Raw genomic sequence first — 22,103 nt, 5'->3', positions numbered from 1 at the left:
GTTTGGCAAGAAACCCAAGTTGTCGTTTCTGAAAGTTTGGGGCTGCGATGCTTATGTGAAAAAGCTTCTACCTGATAAGCTCGAACCCAAATCGGAGAATTGTGTCTTCATAGGATACCCAAAGGAGACTGTTGGGTACACCTTCTATCACAGATCCGAAGGCAAGACATTCGTTGCTAAGAATGGATCCTTTCTAGAGAAGGAGTTTCCCTCGAAAGAAGTGAGTGGGAGGAAAGTAGAACTTGATGAGGTAACTGTACCTGCTCCCTTATTGGAAAGTAGTTAATCACAGAAATCTGTTCCTGTGACTCCTACACCAATTAGTGAGGAGGCTAATGATGATGATCATGTAACTTAAGATCAAGTTACTACCAAACCCCGTAGGTCAACCAGAGTAAGATCCGCACCAGAGTGGTACGGTAAGCCAATCCAGGAGGTCATGTTACTTGACCATGACGAACCTACGAACTATGAGGAAGTGATGATGAGCTAGATTCCGCGAAATGGCTTGAGGCCATGAAATCTGAGATGGGATCCATGTATGGGAACAAAGTGTGGAGTTTGGTTGACTTGCCCGATGATCGGCAAGCCATCGAGAATAAATGGATCTTCAAGAAGAAGACTGATGCTGACGGTAATGTTACTTTCTACAAAGCTCGACTTGTTGCAAAAGGTTTTCGACAAGTTCAAGGAGTTGACTATGATGAGACATTCTCACCCGTAGCGATGCTTAAGTCCGTCCGAATAATGTTAGTAATTGCTGCATTTTATGATTATGAAATTTGGCAAATGGATGTAAAGACTGCATTCCTCAATGGATTTGTGGAAGAAGAGTTGCATATGATGCAACCTGAAGGTTTTATCAATCCAAAGGATGCTAACAAAGTGTGCAAGATCCAGCGATCCATTTATTGACTGGTGCAAGCATCTCGGAGTTGGAATAAATGTTTTGATAGTGTGATCAAAGCATATGGTTTTATACAGACTTTTGGAGAAGTCTGTATTTACAAGAAAGTGAGTGGGAGCTCTGTAGCATTTCTAATATTATATGTGTTTCGGTGTACAAAAGTAGGGGCTCTCCTTTTTACCCCTTTACTTGTGCACGGGCAGTCGGAGCCGCGCCCACGGCCACACTAAGCAGGGTAGAGGAGGGACGCCAAGAGCACAAGACGGGCAGAGCAATGCCAAGACCAAGGAACCCACAGAGCGAGAGGGCGAGGTGGACTCCGTCGGCAAGATCCTTGCCGGGGCAGCCTCCAGAGCCCCGGCAAGAGCCTTGCCAGGGCAACTTGCCCAATGCCAGCGGAGCGCGCCAGCCTTGAGCCAAGGGCTCCAATGCCATAAACCACATTGGAACCAAGGCTCGGGAGGCACCTCCGTGGTGGCATGCAGATCTTTGTGAAGATCAGAAGCACGCAAGATCAGATGAGGACCAGAAGGCGACGATCCTCCGCGAGATCCTTGCCGAGGAGATCCACGAGACCCCCGGCAAGACCCTTGCTGGGGACGACCACGATGCCGCGGCAAGACCCTTTGAGGGAGTCCTGGACTAAGGGGTCCTCGGGCGTCCGGCCTGTTATCCGTGGGCCGGACTGATGGGCTGTGAAGACATGAAGACCGAAGATTGAACCCGTGTCCAGATTGGATGCTACTTGGCGTGGAAGGCAAGCTTGGCAACCGACTATGTAGATTCCCTCTGATGTAACTGACCCCATGTAACCCTAGATCTCTTCGGTGCCTATATAAACCGGAGAGCATAGTCCGAATAGATATATTCATTACCATATTCACATAGGCTAGACTTTTAGGGTTTAGCCATTACGATCTCGTGGTAGATCAACTCTTGTAATACTCATATTCATCATGATCAATCAAGCAGGAAGTAGGGTATTACCTCCATAGAGAGGGCCCGAACCTGGGTAAACATCGTGTCCCCCGTCTCCTGTTACCATCGATCCTAGACGTACAGTTCGGGACCCCCTACCCGAGATCCGCCGGTTTTGACACCGACATTGGTGCTTTCATTGAGAGTTCCACTGTGCCATCGCCAAGAGGGTTGATGGCTCGCCTTGTTTTCAAGGATAATATCATCTCCGGAGGAGCCCTGGCCCCAGGCCAAACCCTCCAGCTGGGCGGCTTCGTCATGACCGCCGGGTCGGCCCTTAAGCCGAGATGACTTCTCAAGTCATCGAAAATCGCCTCCGCGTTGATCCCGAATACTCCGCCCGCATGTATCCAACGGAGTTATCGTCATTGAACGAACTCCTGGATCGCATGGCCGCCTTGGGGGTCGCTACAAACTACGATCGGGTTGCGCTTAAACCTGACCAGAGAGAAATTAAAACTCCGCCGACCACCCATCAGATAGCGGTAGTCGAGGAGTGGAGAAACTCTTCTACTATATTGAAGACGAACTATGTTCGGATCTCCGATCTTGAAGGGCCGGATATTCACCGGCAGAAAGGCATGTCCCGTCCTCCGAACATGGAGTCGGACGATGAGCCTAAAAAATCAGTCGATATCCCGGAGCCCGAACTGCCTGGTCCGGTAGATCTTCAAACTCCGGATCCAAAATCGGGTCAGGGTTCGGATCTCGTTCCACCCACCCACCCAGACATAGACACTCTCATGAGCATCAAACAAAAGTCTCAGGAAACGGTCCACCACTTCTGGGCCAGATTCCTCCTTGTCAAAAATAAGGTAAAAGATTGCCGCGATGAAGACGTGATAGCGGCATTCTGCAACAACTGCGCGGACAAAGGTATCCTCAACGCCATCAATCGCCGCCCCATACTAATGTTCGCTGACTTAGCAACTATCGTACAAAAGTACAACACGATGGAAAGCGCCTGGAAAACATAGGCAGCTCGCTGGGAACCATCGGTCCCAACCCAACACATCCTGCAGGCGAAGAGGACGCACCCCCGTGGCATGCCCAGCCGAACAGTCACAAAACATAAACCCATTACGCTGCACGGCACCGTTCTGGAGGGATGGCTCAATGGCCCATGTAAAATACACACGACGCCGACCGTGGAAACCCACAGCCTTAGAGCATGTTGGATACTTCGGCAGGTAGCCAAGAGCGGCGAGGACATCCTTATCAAGGACACCCCAGAACAACACCCTCCAGCAAACGACGACAATAGAGTATTGACAGTCTTCGAGACATCCGCTTCAAACAATAAGCATAAAAGGGCACTGCGCGATCTCACTGAAGTTTGCCAGGTCGCCGCAATTGACCCCTGGAACGACACGGCCGTAACCTTTAACGCCAGTGACGAACCTAAATACAGAACAGTCCGAGCGCCAGCTGCATTAGTCCTCTGTCCCATCATGGACGGTTTTTGACTTACAAAAGTCCTCATGGACTGCGGCAGCGGACTAAACCTCATTTACGAGGACACGCTCCACAAGATGGAAATAGACAGGAGCCGCATCGGGAAAAGCAGCACAACCTTTCGAGGTGTCATTCACAGTCAGGAAGCGCGGTGCGCGGGAAAAATTACACTTGATGTGGTATTCGGCACGCCGGAGAATTATCGGTCCAAAGAAATAACTTTCCAGGTGGCCCCTTTCAACAGTGGATACCATGCCCTGTTAGGGCGAGAGGCCTTCATGCGCTTTCAAGCCATACCTCATTATGGGTATATGAAGCTAAAAATGCCCGGGCCTAATGGAATAATCACCCTCGTTAGCGATCCGGATATAGCACTCCGCACCGAGAACAAAACCGCATCCTTGGCCCTCGAGGCATTGTCTGAGGCCCTTGCGGCTGAAGAACTAATCGCACTACGCTCCACTGGGGATAGAGATGATGTTATCCTGGACAAACGACCCAAATCTACTTCCTTCAAGCCAGTAGAAGAAACAGTCAAATTTCAAGTCCATCCAACAGACCAGAAGAAGACAGCCTCCATCAGAGCGCAACTCAGCCCCATAGTCAACACCGCGCTACGAGACTTCTTGCACGAAAACTGGGATATATTTGCCTGGCACCCCTCAGATATGCCAGGAATCCCGCGCGAGTTGGCCGAACACAGCCTCAACATACTAAAGGGATATAATCCGGTCAAGCAAACACTGCGGCGCTTTTCCGAACCCAAACGACAAGCTATGGGGGAGGAGCTAGCTAAACTCATCGAGGCTGGATTCATCAAAGATATTAAACATCCGGACTGGCTGGCAAACTTGGTAATGGTACCAAAGAAGGATAAATCCTGGCGCCTATGCGTCGACTTCAAAGACCTTAACAAGGCTTGCCCTAAGGATCCCTTCCCCCTTCCCTGCATTGATCAACTCATTGACGCTACCACAGGACACGACTCGCTGTGCTTCCTTGATGCATATTCCGGATACCATCAAATCAAAATGAAGGAGTCCGATCAAGCCGCAACAACATTCATTACGCCATACGGGCCATTTTGCTTCAACACCATGCCTTTCGGGCTCAAGAACGCCGGCGCCACCTACCAGCGCATGATCCAAACATGCCTCGAGAAATAGATCAGCAAAACAGTGGAGGCATATGTGGACGACGTCGTCATCAAAACTAGACACGTCGAAACACTAATAGACGACTTGCGTCTCACATTCGACAACCTCCGAACATACGACATCAAGCTTAACCCGAAAAAGTGCGTCTTCAGCATCCCCGCCGGTAAACTACTGGGCTTCATCGTTTCCAACAGAGGAGTTGAAGCAAATCCAGCCAAAATCCGAGCTCTGTCACAGTTGGCCACGCCAACCAAACTCAAACAGGTCCAAAAAATCGTCGGGTGCGTGGCAGCTTTAAGCCGCTTTATCTCCAGGTTGGGGGAAAAGGCGCTGCCGCTTTATCGCCTTCTACGGCGCACCGATAACTTCAAATGGACAGACGCAACGACAGCCGGACTGGAAGAAATAAAAGCCCTTTTGGCAAGCAACCCAATCCTGGCCGCGCCAAACATCGGTAAACCAATGCTCCTATATATATCGGCAACACACCAGGTGGTGAGCGCCGTACTCGTCGTCGAGCGAGAACAGGACGGACACAAATTTCTGCTCCAAAAGCCGGTATACTACGTATCCACCGTCCTCACACCATGCAAATCCCGGTACCCTCACTATCAAAAGATAGCATATGCAGTCTTCATGGCATCTTGAAAATTGCGACACTACATTCAGGAGTGCTCGATCATGGTGGCTTCCGAAGTGCCCCTCAATGATATAATCAACAACCGGGATGCAACGGGCCGGATCGCCAAATGGGCCATTGAGCTCCTGCCATTCGACATCATGTACAAACCACGTCGAGCCATCAAATCCCAGGTACTGGCTGACTTCGTCGCCGGATGGACAGAGGCCGAACTCCCTAAAGAGTACGGCGCGTATTCCAACTGGGTTATGCATTTTGACGGCTCTAAAATGTTGGCAGGGCTAGGGGTGGGCGTCGTACTAACGCCCCCCACAGGAGATATCGTCCAGTACGTACTCCAAATATTATACACAGACTCCAACAACGCAGCCGAATACGAGGCCTTGCTACATGGCCTTCGGATGGCCGTATCAATGGGCATACAACGCCTGGAGGTGCGCGGGGACTCAAACCTCGCAATATCCCAAATTAATGGAGACTTTGATGCCAAAGATCCAAAGATGGCAGATTATCGCAATGTCATCTTGAAGATGTCGGCTCGGTTCGAGGGGCTCAAATTTCATCACGTCGCCCGCGAAAGCAATCAGGCGGCAGATGTCCTTGCTTGCATCGGCGCTAAGCGCGACCCCGTCCCACCAAACATCTTCCTCGAAAGGCTCTTTAAGCCATCCGTGGTGTGGCAAGGGGGAGACAACAACGACAGTCCCGTTTCGAACACAAACACAGATGGCGAACACGCCGATATCATCGGAGGCTTAGCCACCGAAATAACACCATCGGCCACCTCATCATGGCAGTAATTGCCCTGTGGACCGAACCATTCTTGGCCTACTTTAATAGGAAGGAGCTCCTAGAAGATCAGAACGAGGCTCGCCGCATCGTCCGGCGTTCGAAGGCCTATAAAGTTCACGAAGGAGAGCTCTACAAGAAAAGCACTACCGGAGTCCGTCAAAGGTGTATCTCCGAGGAGGAGGGGCGACCACTTGGCAGAAATTCACGCCGGTCTCGGTGGGCACCACGCCGCAGCCCGGGCACTTGTCAGCAAGGCCTTCTGGACATGATTTTATTGGCCTACGGCCCGGCCAGAAGCATAGGACCTCGTCCAGCGCTGCGTTGGATGCCAACTCTTTGCCAACCAAAGCCATATGCCCCCAACCGCCCTACAAACAATCCCCATTACATGGCCCATTGCGGTCTGGGGCTTGGACATGGTTGGACCCCATAAAGGGGGAAGCCATACGAAAAAATATCTGCTGGTCATGGTGGACAAATTGACCAAGTGGATAGAGGCTAGACCAGTTAAAACGGCCGAGTCCGGACCGGTGATTGCATTTATGTCCGATGTGGTGCACCGTTATGGTGTGCCGCACAACATCATCACTGATAACGGTTCCAATTTCACAGCTGATGAGGTGAAAGCCTGGTGTGCTAATCTGGGCATTAAGCTCGATTACGCCTCTGTCTACCACCCGCAAAGAAACGGTCAAGTCGAGCGAGCTAATGGTCTTATTATGAGCGGCATCAAACCCATGCTAGTGCGGTCTTTGAAAGAATCAGACAAACACTGGGTCGAGGAGCTCGACTCCGTACTCTGGGGGCTGCAGACCATGCCCAACCGTACTACCGGATACACACCTTTCTTCATGGTGTACGGTGCAGAGGCTGTATTTTCCTGTGATATTATACATGACTCACCTCGAGCGCGTATGTACGAAGAGAAAGAGGCCGAGTTGGATCGGCAGGACAGCCTAGACGCCCTGGAGGAGGAGCGCGACGTCGCCAAAGCCCGTTCAGCATTTTATCAACAACAGGCTTGAAGATATCAAAGCAGAGAAGTACGGGCCAAGACTTACAATGTTGGCGAACTCGTTCTACGCTTGCCGGAGAAGAAAAAGGACAAACTCAAGCCCAAATGGGAGGGTCCCTTCATAATTGACGAAGTTCTCACCGGAGGAGCGTACCGTCTTCATGACGCATCAGACAATCGCCTAGAGCCGAACCCCTGGAACGCGGCCAGACTCCGATGGTTCTATGCCTAGCGCCGAACTCTTTGTTAGTCTCCTTCTCCCCTATAGTTTCCATTACTTTTTCTCCCTTCTACACAATTTTTTTCACTTTAAAGCTCTCATTCGGCTTGACCGAACACTGCTGACATACACATCTTTACATATGTACGCCCATTGTACCTGGGGGCTTCTTTAACAGAAGCTTGTTAATATTATTTTCCGAGCGTCAAGCTCATCACACATGCGCGCTTTTCCCGTATGTCTTTTCTTCACCATTATATGCATCGATATGACTTAAGTTTTGGCCAAGCTGGGTTGCTTGGCTCCTGTGCTTACCTCTACGTTCCCGATTGTTCGGCTAGGTTGTAAAGGGAGCACCTCTGCGATTGTTACTGCCGGGTCATCCGGATGTGTACCTCAGACTGGGTGAAGCCGAAAGCTAGCGTTCTTAAGGGAATATACGGTCGGTGCATGAAAAATATTTTTTGCACTCACTGTATTGTGAACCCCCAGAAGCCATACACACTGTGATTTTCACATCACAATTCGGACATGTCTACTAATGCATGCACACCCAGGGAAAGGAACCCTTAACAGAACTATTCTCCCTGGAAGATGTTTCTTACAATCTCAATGTAATATAACATAACTAGCCGGATACAACTTGTCTGTTCAAGCAACTATGACCCCTACGCTTAGTTTTCCACCCATACCCCGGCCTATTCGGCCGTGACGGTATTCAGAAACACTCCGCACCTTCGGGTCCGGAGGATGAAGCGAAAAGGTCTGCCATGACAAATGATATACAATTCAGCTAGAATTTCACATGGTGAGGAAAGTACATAGTCACTTGGACTCAAACACTTCTGCCTCTATACCATCTAACAGGCAGTCTAACTTATAATCCTGTTGAGAATATTTGGCGGCCACCTCTACTTGGCCATATGCTAAACTAATGGGAATTTCTTCCCCATTTGGCCCTAACGGTCCAACCCGGGCCATGTGATTAGGATTTAGCTTGGTATATCGCGTTTTCACCATGGCCCAGGCCTCTCGTGCACCCTCTCGGCAGGCCGATATCTTCCATAATCGGATACGCCGTCGCGCTCCCTTGAACAGCTCTACAAGCTCCTCCATACTTCCTGGAGGGGAGGCGGATGGCCACAAGGCCTTGGCAACACTCCGCATGGCCAGCCGAGCATGCTCGTGCACTTGTGACAGTCTTTGCAGCAGATCACTTGCTGATCCGGACACCTCCTCTTCAGGACGGCCCGTCAATATACCTGCAAACATAGCTATATCAGTTCCATTTATCTCCGAACTACTATACAAAAAAAAAACAAGTTCGAAAACATACTGAATATGTCGCCCCGCAGCTTCTTGTTCTCCTTCACGGAGTCGGCTAGCTGGGCCCGCACATCTTTCAACTCTTCACCCAACGTAGTGTTGGAATCATGTAGCTTGTTTTTCTCGTCCCTAACGCGGGTCAGCACATGCTCGCCTGTGGCGTGTTGCCTCTTTGCCTCTTTTTCTCCCTCTTGGGCGATCTTCAACTTCTTCTCGAGTTGATCAGGCGACCCTATTATGCGATCAGCGATAGTATTAGCACAGTTGGTATACAATTATTGTTCCTCGATGGAGGGGAACGTTACTAGTGGAAAACTTCTTGAAAATTTCTAGTTTGGCGGTAGCAGCATTTAGCTGCACCCGACACTGTTCCAGCTCTTGGGCTAGCAGGTGGTTCTTCTCTGTAAGAACCTGGTGATAAAACGGTCCTTAAATCAGTTGTACCAACTGCTTTTAGTCCCAAGGGATACTGGCATATGGATATCATATTCGGACAAAGAAAACTTACCCACACGTCTGTTAAATGCTGCTTTGTGGCTTTACTAAGCCCGTTTCGAGCAGCTCAGATATACGCATCAGCCTAGCTGAAGGCATTGAATGCCTCTTCCGAGAACTCAGGGTCTCGTAAAATAGCCCTACATCGCCGATGATTCATGGCGCCCTCCACTTCCGAGTTGGTAACAGACATATTCTCTGAACCCTCGGCCAAAGGACAGTCCGACACCATTCCTATATCGGCTTCCGCCTCTCCAACGGGGTATAAATCCCGAGCGCTGGGAGTACGGCCGGCTGGACCCTCGGACTTAGTCCGGTGAACCTTTTTCCTGGTACCAAACAGATGTACATGTTACAGTCGGACGTGACTACTAAAGTATACCTTCAAATCCTTACCTCTTTGACGAGGAACTAGTCGTGTCTTCACCGACCTTCCTTTTGGAAACCGTACTCGGCGCCGGAGCCGCTCTCTTTGGAGCCGCCCCCGGAGTAGCGTGACGCGCCGAACGCCTCCACTGTGGAGCACGCGACAGTGAGATGGGTGAGGCAGTGCAAGGAAGCTCTTGCGAGTGAGATTTTCTCTTGATGACTTACGTGGGAAGCAGGAAGAAGACCAATGTAATCGGCGATAATGGCCACTTCTGTGCCATCGTAGCTCGCCTGGTAAAACACCCCTTCCGCGAGTACCACGAATATGTCCGGGTCTTTTTTGAACCCAGGATCCAGCTCCCGATTGTGGTTCTCGGGCTGTGGGGCAGGGCTGTGAAACCCCTCGGTGATTTTTCGCCAATGTTTTTATAAGCGGATTAGAAATTTATCAAAGGTAATCCGGGAGGCGGAATGAGCAGAGTAGAAGGTTTGGGGCTTACCCAACTGGGAGGATTGTACATAGAATATCCATCTCTGTGATTGATGCGGAGAAATTCCTCTTCCTCCCCTGAACAGCTCGACCAGTATCTTGGCTAGAGCGGCAGGGGTGTCCGGACCTTTCCGACCACAGCGGGAGGCGTCGTCCTCCGCGTTGTAGTGCCACATCGGGAGCCCTCTATATTGAAGCGGCTGAAACCCTCGGACTAGGAAGATCGCCGCTACCTCAACCATTGTTAATCCGGACTGGGCGAGCATCTTTATCTTGCCCAGGAGCCGATGAACCTCCGCATTGTCATCCTCTTCAAGGCTCCGGGAACGCCAACTATGGCGTTTCTTTAGCGGGATGCTTGCAAATTCAGGAAGACCCTTTCGAACTGGGTCGGGAAGTGCAACGTCCTCAATGTAGAACCATTCGGAAGGCCATTCCTTTGCTGCCCTCCTTGGTGTGCCGGACAGGTATCCGGTATCGGCGATGCGCCACACTTTGGCTCCGCCCACTTGGAATATTGACCCCTCATGGTTGCGCCGGACAAGACAGAGCAATTTTCTCCACAGTTTGAAATGGGCTTCAACACCCAGAAATAACTCACATAGAGCGACATAACTTGCGATGTGCAGGATAGAGGCGGGAGTGAAGTTGTGCAGCTGGAGGCCATAATATTCCAGAAGCCCCCTGAGGAACGGATGGACGGGAAATCCAATGCCCCTTAGCAGGTAGGGGACGAAGCACACTTGCTCCCCCTCGGATGGATTAGGGAAGTCCTCCGCTTGAGTCACGCCATGGAAGGAGACCGACCCTGCTCGGACAGGGACCAGACACGGGAGGAAGAAATCCCTGCGTCTACAACTTTGCTAGCTGACTATGAGTCACGGAGCACTTCTCCCACTCGCTTTTCTTTGGGCTGGAGCGGGAGGAGGAGCTGAGAATGCTAGCCATGGTGGAATGGTTTCTCCTGGCAATCTCCGAGGATTTTCTCCGCGCAGTATCGCCTGGATCTAAGATCCAGTATCTTTAAATAGGTGTTCTGCCTTGCGTGGACGAGGTGTTATTCGCAAAAATACCGTGACTCTCCGCATTCGCTCGGCACGTGGAAGATGAAGTTATTAGCGCACAGCAGCCGAGGGGAGCGATATTGGATCAATGGCCGAATATATTACTTGGAGAGGGAACCCGCCTTGCAACGCCGAAGACAATGTGCGCGCCGAACACCTCGTCGTTGAAGCCTGGTTCGGGGGCTATTGAGGGAGTCCTGGACTAAGGGGTCCTCGGGCATCCGGCCTATTATCCGTGGGTCGGAATGATGGGCTGTGAAGACATGAAGACCGAAGATTGAACCCGTGTCCGGATTGGATGCTACTGGGCGTGGAAGGCAAGCTTGGCAACCGACTATGTAGATTCCCTCTGATGTAACCGACCCCATGTAACCCTAGATCTCTCCGGTGCCTATATAAACCGGAGAGCATAGTCCGAATAGATATATTCATTACCATATTCACATAGGCTAGACTTTTAGGGTTTAGCCATTACGATCTCGTGGTAGATCAACTCTTGTAATACTCATATTCATCAAGATCAATAAGCAGGAAGTAGGGTATTACCTCCATAGAGAGGGCCCGAACCTGGGTAAACATCGTGTCCCCCGTCTCCTGTTACCATCGATCCTAGACGCACAGTTCGGGACCCCCTACTTGAGATCCGTCGGTTTTGACACCGACACCCTTGCCGGGGCCCCGGCAAGGCCCTTCTCGAAGACCCTTACGGGGCCGCAGCCAGGCCCACGTCTGCCAAGACTACACCACCGCTCCCATGCAGCTGCTAGCTCAACCAGTTGGGCAGGCACCTGCATGGCAGCATGTGTCGGTGTCAAAATCGGCGGATCTCGGGTAGGGGGTCCCGAACTGTGCATCTAAGGTGGAGGGTAACAGGAGGCGGGGGACACGATGTTTACCCAGGTTCGAGCCCTCTCGATGGAGGTAATACCCTACTTCCTGCTTGATTGATCTTGATGATATGAGTATTACAAGAGTTGATCTACTACGAGATCGTAGAGGCTAAACCCTGGAAGCTAGCCTAAGGTATGATTGCTGTTGTCCTACGGACTAAACCCTCTGGTTTATATAGACACCGGAGCGGGATAGGGTTACACAGAGTCCGTTACAAGGGAGGAGATCTGCATATCCGTATTACCAAGCTTGCCTTCCACGCCAAGGAGAGTCCCATCCGGACACGGGACGAAGTCTTCAATGTTGTATCTTCATAGTCCAACAGTCCGGCCAAAGGATATAGTCCGGCTGTCCGAGGACCCCCTAATCCAGGACTCCCTCAGTAGCCCCTGAACCAGGCTTCAATGACAATGAGTCCGGCGTGCAGATTGTCTTCGGCATTGCAAGGCGGGTTCCTTCTCCGAATACTCCATAGAAGATTTTGAACATGAGGATAGTGTCCGGCTCTGCAAAACAAAGTCCACATACCACCGTAGAGAGAATAATATTTCCACAAATCTAATCTGCTGACAGCTTTTCATAACGTGACGTAATGCCGTGGTCTGGTCATGACGAACCGTTTTTCCTATGCCTGCCACTGCACATGTTGCGAGGCGGTTTTATTGGCACGTCCTATCAAAGCAGAGATTGTGTCCCTCTTTTCACGGGATTCTCATCAATACGGGTGTGGGTAACCCAATCGTGCCTGTTGGTATGACTCCTCGATTTTAGGCAGGTTCTAAACGGCCACGCGGAGGACGCTTGATATTCACCCTCTTTATAAAGGGGCTAAGGCCTGTCCTTTTCTTCTCGCACTCAATCGAATCCTTCCCCTACCTCGAGTTCCAACACCCAAGGCTCAGGCTAGGCGCTTCGGACCTTCAGTCATGTCCGGATCCAACCTTCAAGGTCGGTGGATGCCCTCCTCTGTCACAGAGGAGGATATCAAGAAGCTAAGAGAAGCCAGGTATCTGACCGCCGAAATCTCGCATAGGCTGCCTACTCGAGGGCAGGTCATCCCCACTCCCGAACCCAACGAGAGTGTCGTATTTATTTCCCACTTCCTCCGAGGGCTAGGCTTTAGTCTTGATCCCTTTGTCAGAGGGCTTATGTTCTACTACGGGCTCGATTTCCATGATCTGGCTCTGGATTCCATCCTTCACATCTCGTCATTCATCGTCGTGTGTGAAGCCTTCCTCTGCATCACCCCACACTTCGGCTTATGGCTCAAGACCTTCAATGTGAAGCTGAAGATGATTGAGGGGCGACACGCAGAGTGCGAGGCACCATAATAAACAAAGGCGCCGATGCTCCATGGCCAAAGGGTTCCTTCCCGGAGACATCCAAGTTATGGCAGAGGGAGTGGTTTTACATCACCGCTCCTCAAAGCGCTAAGTGGGTAGCTGCCCCCGCCTTCCGTCCGGCCCCCCCGCTACAATTGGCGTCATGGGTCACCAAAGGGCTGGACTGGGGGCCAGCTAATGATGTGCCGGCGTTGCAGAGCCGCATCCGAGATCTCTTCAAGGGAGATGTCAGCCTTGTCAAGCTAATGCAAGTCATGCTAGTTCGTCGGGTACTGCCATGCCAACGTCGACCTCTCCGTATGTGGGAGTTCAACCCGGAAGGACCGCGAACTATTCAGCAATTCTAAGGCGCGACGCTCGAAGAGACGTATGGATTGTTCTTCGGATCACGAATAAAGTGTCCAGACACCACCGAGGATGTGGGTCTGAACTGCAATCATCCAGACACCCAAGTAAGTAATTCCGCGGTCGAACACGTTGTCTTTTAATTTACCACAACATCATTCTGAAAAGTCGCCTTTTGACCAGGGCTGGATAAAAAAGGCAAAGATGATCAGGTGTTCGGCCCCCCTTCCCGAAGGCTCACCGGATCCTGTACTAGCCAGGATGCTTGAGCTTGCGCCTTATCAAGCGCCATCAGGGGAAGATAAAGGGAGGAACAAAGAAGCCGAAAGCGAGCCTCACTCGTTATTCATCCAAACTGGGGGAATTAGTGCCTCCGCGAAGGAGGATAACCAGGGAGAAGAATCTAAAATTCCCTCTCCCCAAGAAAGGAAGAGGGCCGCCTCTGAAGAGTTGGAAACAATGGTTTTCAAATGAGGGAAGAAACCTTTGTCAGAGGGCCCTACCCCAGAGGGCATCCTTACCGCCCAGTACCCGCGAGGGGACCAGCCCTCCACCGAGCTGTAAGTAAATAAAAGTACTTTATAGTAAATATACCCTGCTTCATTTCTGAGAACAATAACCGAGACGTATGTCTTGTAGTTCGGATCGTAGCCCTTCTCGACAGAGCTCGTCTTCGGGGGATCTTCTTCCGGAGATGATGGAGAGCGAAACACCTCCCCGTGCCTCCCCGCCTCGTGAAGCAGACGACCCTGAGGTGTCTTCACGGAGGATTTCTCCTGATCCGCCAAGGCCAGAGGGTAACCCTTCGGCCACCCGAAGTCCGGAGTATTCGGCTCCTAAGGAGAGCAACATAAAGAGTCCGGGACTGTCCGGTGCGCGACCAAATGCACTGATGAATCTTCTGGAGCAAGCGGCTATCTTAGAAGCGCATCGTACGCTAATGGGTACGGTGGTTGAGAGGATTTCATCCGCCGAAAGCGGGTTGCATGAAGCTTTTATGATCCTGCTGAGAGGCTTTGAGGTACGCAAAGTAATATATATATTTTTTGACGGTACCGCACACGCTAGGTGTGCCCTATGCAGATAGTAGCCCCTGAGACTCTGGTTGCTGTCGAAAAAGACGGCAAATAGAGTATCATAGTCCCAGGTAATAACCGTGCTGCTTTCACATGCAGGCGGCTGAGGGTCCGGTGGCTAGCCGAACTGGTGAGTTTGCCGAACTGAAGCGGCAGCTTGATGTGGCAAATGCCGACATCGTGCTTGTAAATAAGCGGCTTGACGAGGCACAGGGTATGTATTCTCCTATGATCAACACATATTAAGAGGAGCATGATGCTAGTATCTGTAATATGCTGTGACTGCAGATGGAGCTGTCGCCGTGGAGACCCTTCGGGCGGAACTTGCCCGAGCCAAGGAACAAGCCAGGAAGAGTGATGCGGCCGCCCTAAAGGTGGTCGAAGAGCTAAGAGCCGAACAGGCTTCGCATTGCCAGAGCAAAGAGAAAATAGCCAAGATGGCTGTTGAGCTGAAAGATGCCGCCAACCGTTATGAGCTTCTTGAAAAGGAAAACCAAACGAAGACGGCGGACCTGGATAAAGCCATGGTAGCAGCCAAGGAAGCCCGCTCTAAAATCAGAGTGGCGTAGGAGGAGCTACGTCAAGCCGGAGATATCGCGGCTGGGAAGCCCTTTTTGTTGCGGACGAAGTTCGGAGATCCTAAGTATGCCCTTCTGGATCAATTATGGAGTTCTGCGGACGCGTACCTAGATTTGGCAGCAAGTGCTGCTGATGCGACTATGTTTTTCGAAGATCAAAAAGATCACGAAGTGGAAAAGCTGTTCTGGTCGCAGTTCAATGCTCCGGCGCGCCCGCTGTTGTTAAATGAGCAAATGGCCGAGTGGGCCGAGCTCCATAGGTTGTCTGGGCTTGCCATGAGGTCTGTTGTGGATCATCTTTGGCCGGAAGGACCAAGGCCGAATAGTTATTTTGGCTTAGTGCAACGATTCCTTGGTGCTGTGCCGCATATCAATGCTGTGAAGAGGTCGGCGTGCATAGAGGGTGCGCGGATGGCTCTCGCCCGTGTCAAGACATACTAGGCAGAGATGGAGGCCACCGCTATTGCAACCCAGAGTTCAGCCGTAGGCCGGGTATCGGCCGAGCACTATTTTGAAGAAGTCTTAGAAGGCGCTCGTTTATAGAGGCTCAGTGCTCGAAGAGTATCATGTTCTAGTGACATGTATCCCAATTGTAAGAACAATGTTATTTGAATTATAAAGGCTGTGTTTATACTTTTGCCTGAAAGTATTATTATGCCTCCTGTGCGGTCGTTTATGTATGTATATATATATCTTGAAAGTCTGCAGTCGTCGGCTTCAGCCCCCACGCATATAATGCGGGGGTGTTCGCAAAAGCGCGTCTTCACACTTGATCCAACGTCTTGGTCCATGAAGGAGGTGGTAGCGCGGCGAACGAGGCAATCGGACTATATTGCCTTAACACTTTCATTTAACCATAGGAGTTTGACAGTGGGGCTACGATATAGCCCCTAGTATTTCCGCGGCTATCCGAATACGGTGCGCGTATGTACATGACCGGGGAAACCGGTCCTTCGTTAATGCGGAGGAATCCCGAAGATTCCGATGAGTCATCGAGTGGTTGACCAGTCTCACGCTTTATCATGACAGTCAGTTTTCGGCTTTCTCTACTGAGGTGCTCATCCGGATGAACCAGGGCAAAATCGCAGTAGTTCTCCCGGTGCCACCTTAGCCGATAGAGCGGAACGTAAGGTAGCAAAACACAGGAGCCGGGCAAACCCAACATTTGACCAAAGACATGATTTGGAGCTGATGCATATAAGGCCAAACTCGCGACGCCGAACACTCCCTAAGGTATTCGGTCTTTACAACATATACTGGGCTGAGTAACGCCCTTGAACCCTGAATTTCCAGGTACGTGCATTATTCTGACGTGGCGAAATGCCAATAACGGCAGCATCCCTCTCGATTATACTGAGTATCCGGAGGATGTGAAGCAACAAGAGACTGTAAAAAAGGTTTACACAGGGTCTTAATCTAAAAAGAAACCTTTGAGCGGGGCCCTGCTGCACATCTGCGCCTGTGTCTCCGTTGTGTCGTATCCTGGAAGGGTGTAGCACGATTATCATTTGTAAAAGAGAAGAACTTAGGTGAAAGTTGTCGTGCGAAAAATTGGTTATTCTTAATAAACCATTAAAATTCAAGATAAGTAAGGTCGAGCCGAACTACAGTCCTTTGTACATGCGGGAAGCCCCTGGTACCGCCTACGGGGGTATATCCACCAAACCTATCTCAGGTTTATCTAAGCTGTTACAGCTAGTGATGCGCCGGACTGGTCTAGCCGTGTCCGCGGTCTTGACGACCGATCGTTTATTCTGGTTGGAGGGGTCGTTTTAGTGTTCAGCTGCTAAAGCTGCCACACACTCTTCCGCGCGTAAGGAACGCTCAGCATTTCCGCTAATTGTGATATCTCCACGTGGACCGGGCATCTTAAGCTTAAGAGAAGCGTAATGCGATACTGCATTAAAACGAGTGAAAGCTATTCTTCCGAGTAGTGCTTGATAGCCGCTTCGGAATGGAGCGATGTCAAAGGTTAACTTTTCACTTCGGAAGTTGTCGGTAGAACCGAATACAACCTCTAATACTAGAGAGCCCGTACAGAGGGCCTCTGGGCCTGGTATTACTCCTTCAAAGGTAGTATTACTTTGGCTGATTCCCCATTTTGCGGACTGTGTCCTGATATATCAGATTAAGACTACTGCCGCCATCCATTAGGACTTGGGTGAGATGGTATCCGTCGATAATTGGGTCTAGCACCAAGGCAGCCAATCCTCCGTGCCGGATACTTGTCAGGTGATCCCTGTGATCAAAAGTGATCGGGCAAGCCGACCAAGGGTTGGACTTAGGGGTGACGGGCTCTACGGCGCGAATGTCTCGGAGTGCATGTTTGCTTCTTCTTTTTGTTACATGAATCATGTTCACTATTTTGACCTCTGGTGGGAATTTTTTCTGTCCCCCGGTGCTTTGCTGGCGAGGCTCATCCTCGTCTTCACTTGGTGTATCCCTCCCCTCGTGTTCGGCGTTTAACTTGCCGGCCTGCTTGAAGACCCAGCATTCTCTGTGGGTGTGATTTGAAGGTCTATCGGAGGTGCCATGAATCTGACATAATTTGTCTAGAATCTTGTTTAGGCTGGACGGTCCATCTCTGTTGCCTTTGAAAGGCTTTTTCCGCTGACCAGGTCGAGACCCCTAAATCCGGCGTTTACCGCCGTGTTGTCTGGGCTTTCTTCGTTGTTTCGACGCTTACTTTTACTGCGTCGTGGTTTTCCATTACCATCCCTGACTTCAGATGTGCCTGGGTCGCTGGTGCTACTACGTGCCAGCCAGCTATCTTCGCCCGCGCAAAAGCGGGTCATGAGGCTTGTTAGGGCTGCCATTGTTCTTGGCTTTTCTTGGCCGAGGTGTCTGGCGAGCCATTCGTCTCGGACGCTGTGTTTGAAAGCTGCTAAGGCTCCGGCGTCCGGGCAGTCGATGATTTGATTCTTCTTAGTGAGAAATCTGTTCCAAAGCTTTCGGGCTGACTCTCCGGGCTGTTGAATTATATGACTTAAATCGTCTGCATCCGGAGGTCGGACATAGGTCCCTTGAAAGTTAGCCCTAAAAGCATCCTCAGGCTCCTCCCAACTTCCAATTGAATTTTCAGGGAGGCTCTTCTGCCAGTGCCGAGCTGGTCCTTTCAACTTGAGGGGCAAGTATTTGATGGCGTGGAGATCGTCTCCGCGAGCCATATGGGTATGGAGGATGAGGTCCTCAATCCAGACCCCAGGGTCTGTCGTTCCGTCGTACGCCTCTATGTTCACGGGTTTGAATCCCTCTGGAAATTCGTGATCCAGCACCTCATCGGTGAAACATAGGGGGTGGGCGGCACCCCTGTATTTGGATGTGTCATGGCGTTCTGACGGTTGTAGTGTTCGGTTTTGATTATGCGCTGGAGCGCGCTTCCTAGATCCGTAGATGGATCTGGTCATGCCGGCCTTTTGATGCAAGTCCTCACTTGGATCGTGTGCTGGCTTATGTGCGGCCTCGTTAGCCGTCCTATCACGGCCACGAGGTGGTCGATCCGACCGGTCGGCCGTTTTATTTTTCGGCTGTGTGGGCTCTACGGCCTCATCATCGAATTCAGGCAACAGCTTGCGCTTTGGATAGCTCTTTGTGTGGCGACTGCCACCATAATTTTCTTCAGTGTCAAGCACTTTGTTCCATCTACTGTTGAGCGTATTCTGAGCGGCCTTAAGCCTTTGGTTCTGCTTCTTCTGACTCCTCGCGGTGGCAATAAGCCTTCTACGGAGGTTCTCTTGTTCCAAGTGCCTTTCCGGGATGATGTGTGCATCGTCGTCCAGACTGTTTTCATCTCCGGAGAGAGATTGATGAGCTTTATCCTCGGCGTCGCCGTGTTCGGACAGCGGCTCCGTACTATGTTCGCCGTCCGCTGGTTCATCCTGTTCAGTCGCTGGGTCAATGTGGTCGTCGTTTCCTCTGGAGTTGACCGGGGTGTTATTTTTCCTTGTGCTGTTATCGCTATTCTTGCCGAGGCGGGATTTGGAGCGGCGCCTACGCCGTCGCTTTGGTTGCTTTTCGAGGGAGCTATCCTTCGCTGCATCCTTTTGTTCCTTGTCATTGTTTCCTTTGGGTGTATCCACCATATATATATATCGTGTGATGAAGTGGCTGTCCAGCGCCTTGTGGGCGGTGGTTCTTGTTCGTCTCCTGCATCGTCGTCCATACCGTCGATGTCTTCGGAGCCGAAGTCGAGCATGTCAGTTAAATCGTCGACAGTGGCTACTAAGTGGGTGGTGGGTGGGGAGCGAATTTCTTCGTCGTCCGCATTCCATTCTAGCCGGACGTAGTTCGGCCAAGGGTCTCCTGACAGGGAGAGAGACCTCAACGAGTTTAGCATGTCACCAAAGGATTCGATATCCGCGGAGGTAAACTCCATCATCGGTGCCCAATCGGATTCGATAGGCACGGACGCAGACGGTTCGGAGCCCGTGGCCGGGGACGAATCCAGATGTCCGGCAACACGGGTGTCGTAAGAGGTGAAGTCAGTATTCGACTCTATCGCCGCTGAGTGTGCGGCCTCCGTGGCGGGGTCCATCCACCCGTCCTCGGACGGCGTAATCTGCTCTGGAGTAGCTGCAGGTGGAATCTCCCGAACACTGTCCGTTGGCAGAGCTAAGTCATGCCTGTCGTGACTGTGCGGCGCATCTGACATGGGCTTGAATCCATCGAAGATCAAGTTTCCAAACCTGACCTGATGGCCAGGGGCGTAGCTCTCGTTCTGCTCCAGATGGCCAAGCGAGTTGGCCCGCAGTACGAAGCCGCCGAATATGAAGATCTGTCCGGGGAGGAAAACCTCAGCCTGGATGGCATCGTTGCCGATGATCGAAGGAGCCATCTAGCCTTACGGTGACGGCACAGTGGAACTCGCAATGAAAGCACCAATGTCAGTGTCAAAACCGGCTGATCTTGGGTAGGGGGTCCCGAACTGTGCGCCTAAGGCGGAGGGTACAGGAGGCGGGGGACACGATGTTTACCCAGGTTCGGGCCCTCTCGATGGAGGTAATACCCTACTTCCTGCTTGATTGATCTTGATGATATGAGTATTACAAGAGTTGATCTACCACAAGATCGTAGAGGCTAAACCCTAGAAACAAGCCTATGGTATGATTGTTGTAGTCCTACGGACTAAACTCTCCGGTTTATATACGCACCGGAGGGGGCTAGGGTTACACAGAGTCGGTTACAAGGGAGGAGATCTGCATATCCGTATTGCCAAGCTTGCCTTCCACGCCAAGGAGAGTCCCATCCGGACACGGGACGAAGTCTTCAATCTTGTATCTTCATAGTCCAATAGTCTGGCCAAAGGATATAGTCCGGCTATCCGAGGACCCCCTAATCCAGGACTCCCTCAGCATGCGGCCTCTACGACGACTCAGCTAGCACCTGTGTGGTGGCATGCAGATCTTCATGAAGACTCCGCCACCGCGCCAGCCCAGCAGCCAGCCAACGTGGCAATACAACGCCTCATCCGCGCGGACGCGCGTCGCAGCTAGGCGAGGCGGCGCCAGCTGGGACGAGCTTCCTTGCCGTCCCCGATAAAGCAAGAGGGGCACATCGGCAGCGCATTAAATGCGTTTGTCCGACGTTGCCAGAGGATAGACTCATCCACTGTACACCTTTCCACCTCCTGTGTGCCACTGTGGCAACCCCTTTTGTCTATAAAAGGGGGCCCGAGGCAACCAGGAGAAGGATTCGGATCTTTTGGACTAGAGACACACCGTAGCTAGTTCAAGAACTCAAGAACACTCAAATACATACACTAAAGTAGGACTAGGGTATTACGCATCCTCGCGGCACGAACCTGGGTAAACGATCCTTGTGCTCACCGCCAGACCCGCTCTTTGCACAACCCCGCGCCCGCCAACCGTAGAAGGGATTCCAGTGATCCCATAGGTGTCGTTTCCCCGACATCTTTGCCGCGCCAGGTAGGGGGCGCAGTTGTGAAAATCCGGTCTAGTAGTTAGCCTAGCAGTTCCTCATCGCCATGGCCCCCAAGAAGAAGACGATCATGGTGATCGGTTCATCCAGAGCCGGACGGCCCGTACCGGTGTGGGCGAGTAGCGGGGCGGTCGCGGACAGAACCCGAGGCGCGGCCCGCGAACAGCATCATTCATGCGTGAGATGATGGGCCGCACGCCGCCAAATCCGAAGACGGAGCTGGTCCCCCCGCAGGCGGCGCGGGGCCCTCCAAGGGCGGCGCCGTGCCACCCGCGTGCGGCGCGGTGACCTCCAAGACGCCTACGCCGGCGCCCACAACGCCCTCTTCCCAGGGTGTGCGCGACGAGCAACGTCACCACGCTGGTGACCCCGTGCGCCGTCGTGGGAAGAGTCATGTGCATCATTCGCGGGACGAAGGAGGCCAGCATGCCCACCGAGGTGCTGGCGAAAATGGCGCACAGCCGTAGGGCCGTGATAGAGCTCCTTCTAACGTGGTTAGGAGTCGGAGCGCGTCACGGTCCACGCAGCTTTGGCCGCCACCCACGCCAGCAGAAGCTTTGGCGCGCGCGCAGCTGCTCCTCGACATCCCTCCTGCTGCAAAAAGGCTCGACGAGTGTAGATCCACCATCCGGAGCCTCGTCGGTGTCGCCAACAAAGATGAACCGCGACCAGTGGGGCCCTCGGGCCGACGCTTTGTCGAGCCACCACATGCCAGCGGTGGAAGGACCGGAGGTGCTGCAGTCACGGTGCACTCTCCTCCCCCATGCCAGTTGCCGCGGGTGCCGGTCCATCGTGATGACGCTTGTGATAACATTTCCATAGCGTCGTCCGACCCACGGACCCACCGCGATCAGCGCCAAGGTCTTCGGGAGCGAGCCCATGAAGACGCTCGAACCACCATCGAGCGCCGACGCGATGCATGCCACCAGTCAGATAGGCGGGCAAGGCCCACTATGGACCACCCAGCGCCATGAGGCTCCGGTGGCCTACCCTACGAGGTGGGATGCCCGGCCTTTACCCGTGAG

The sequence above is a fragment of the Aegilops tauschii genome, chromosome 6, assembly GCF_002575655.3.
Source record: "Aegilops tauschii subsp. strangulata cultivar AL8/78 chromosome 6, Aet v6.0, whole genome shotgun sequence".
Lineage (NCBI taxonomy): Eukaryota > Viridiplantae > Streptophyta > Magnoliopsida > Poales > Poaceae > Aegilops > Aegilops tauschii.
This window is presented reverse-complemented; position numbering follows the sequence as displayed.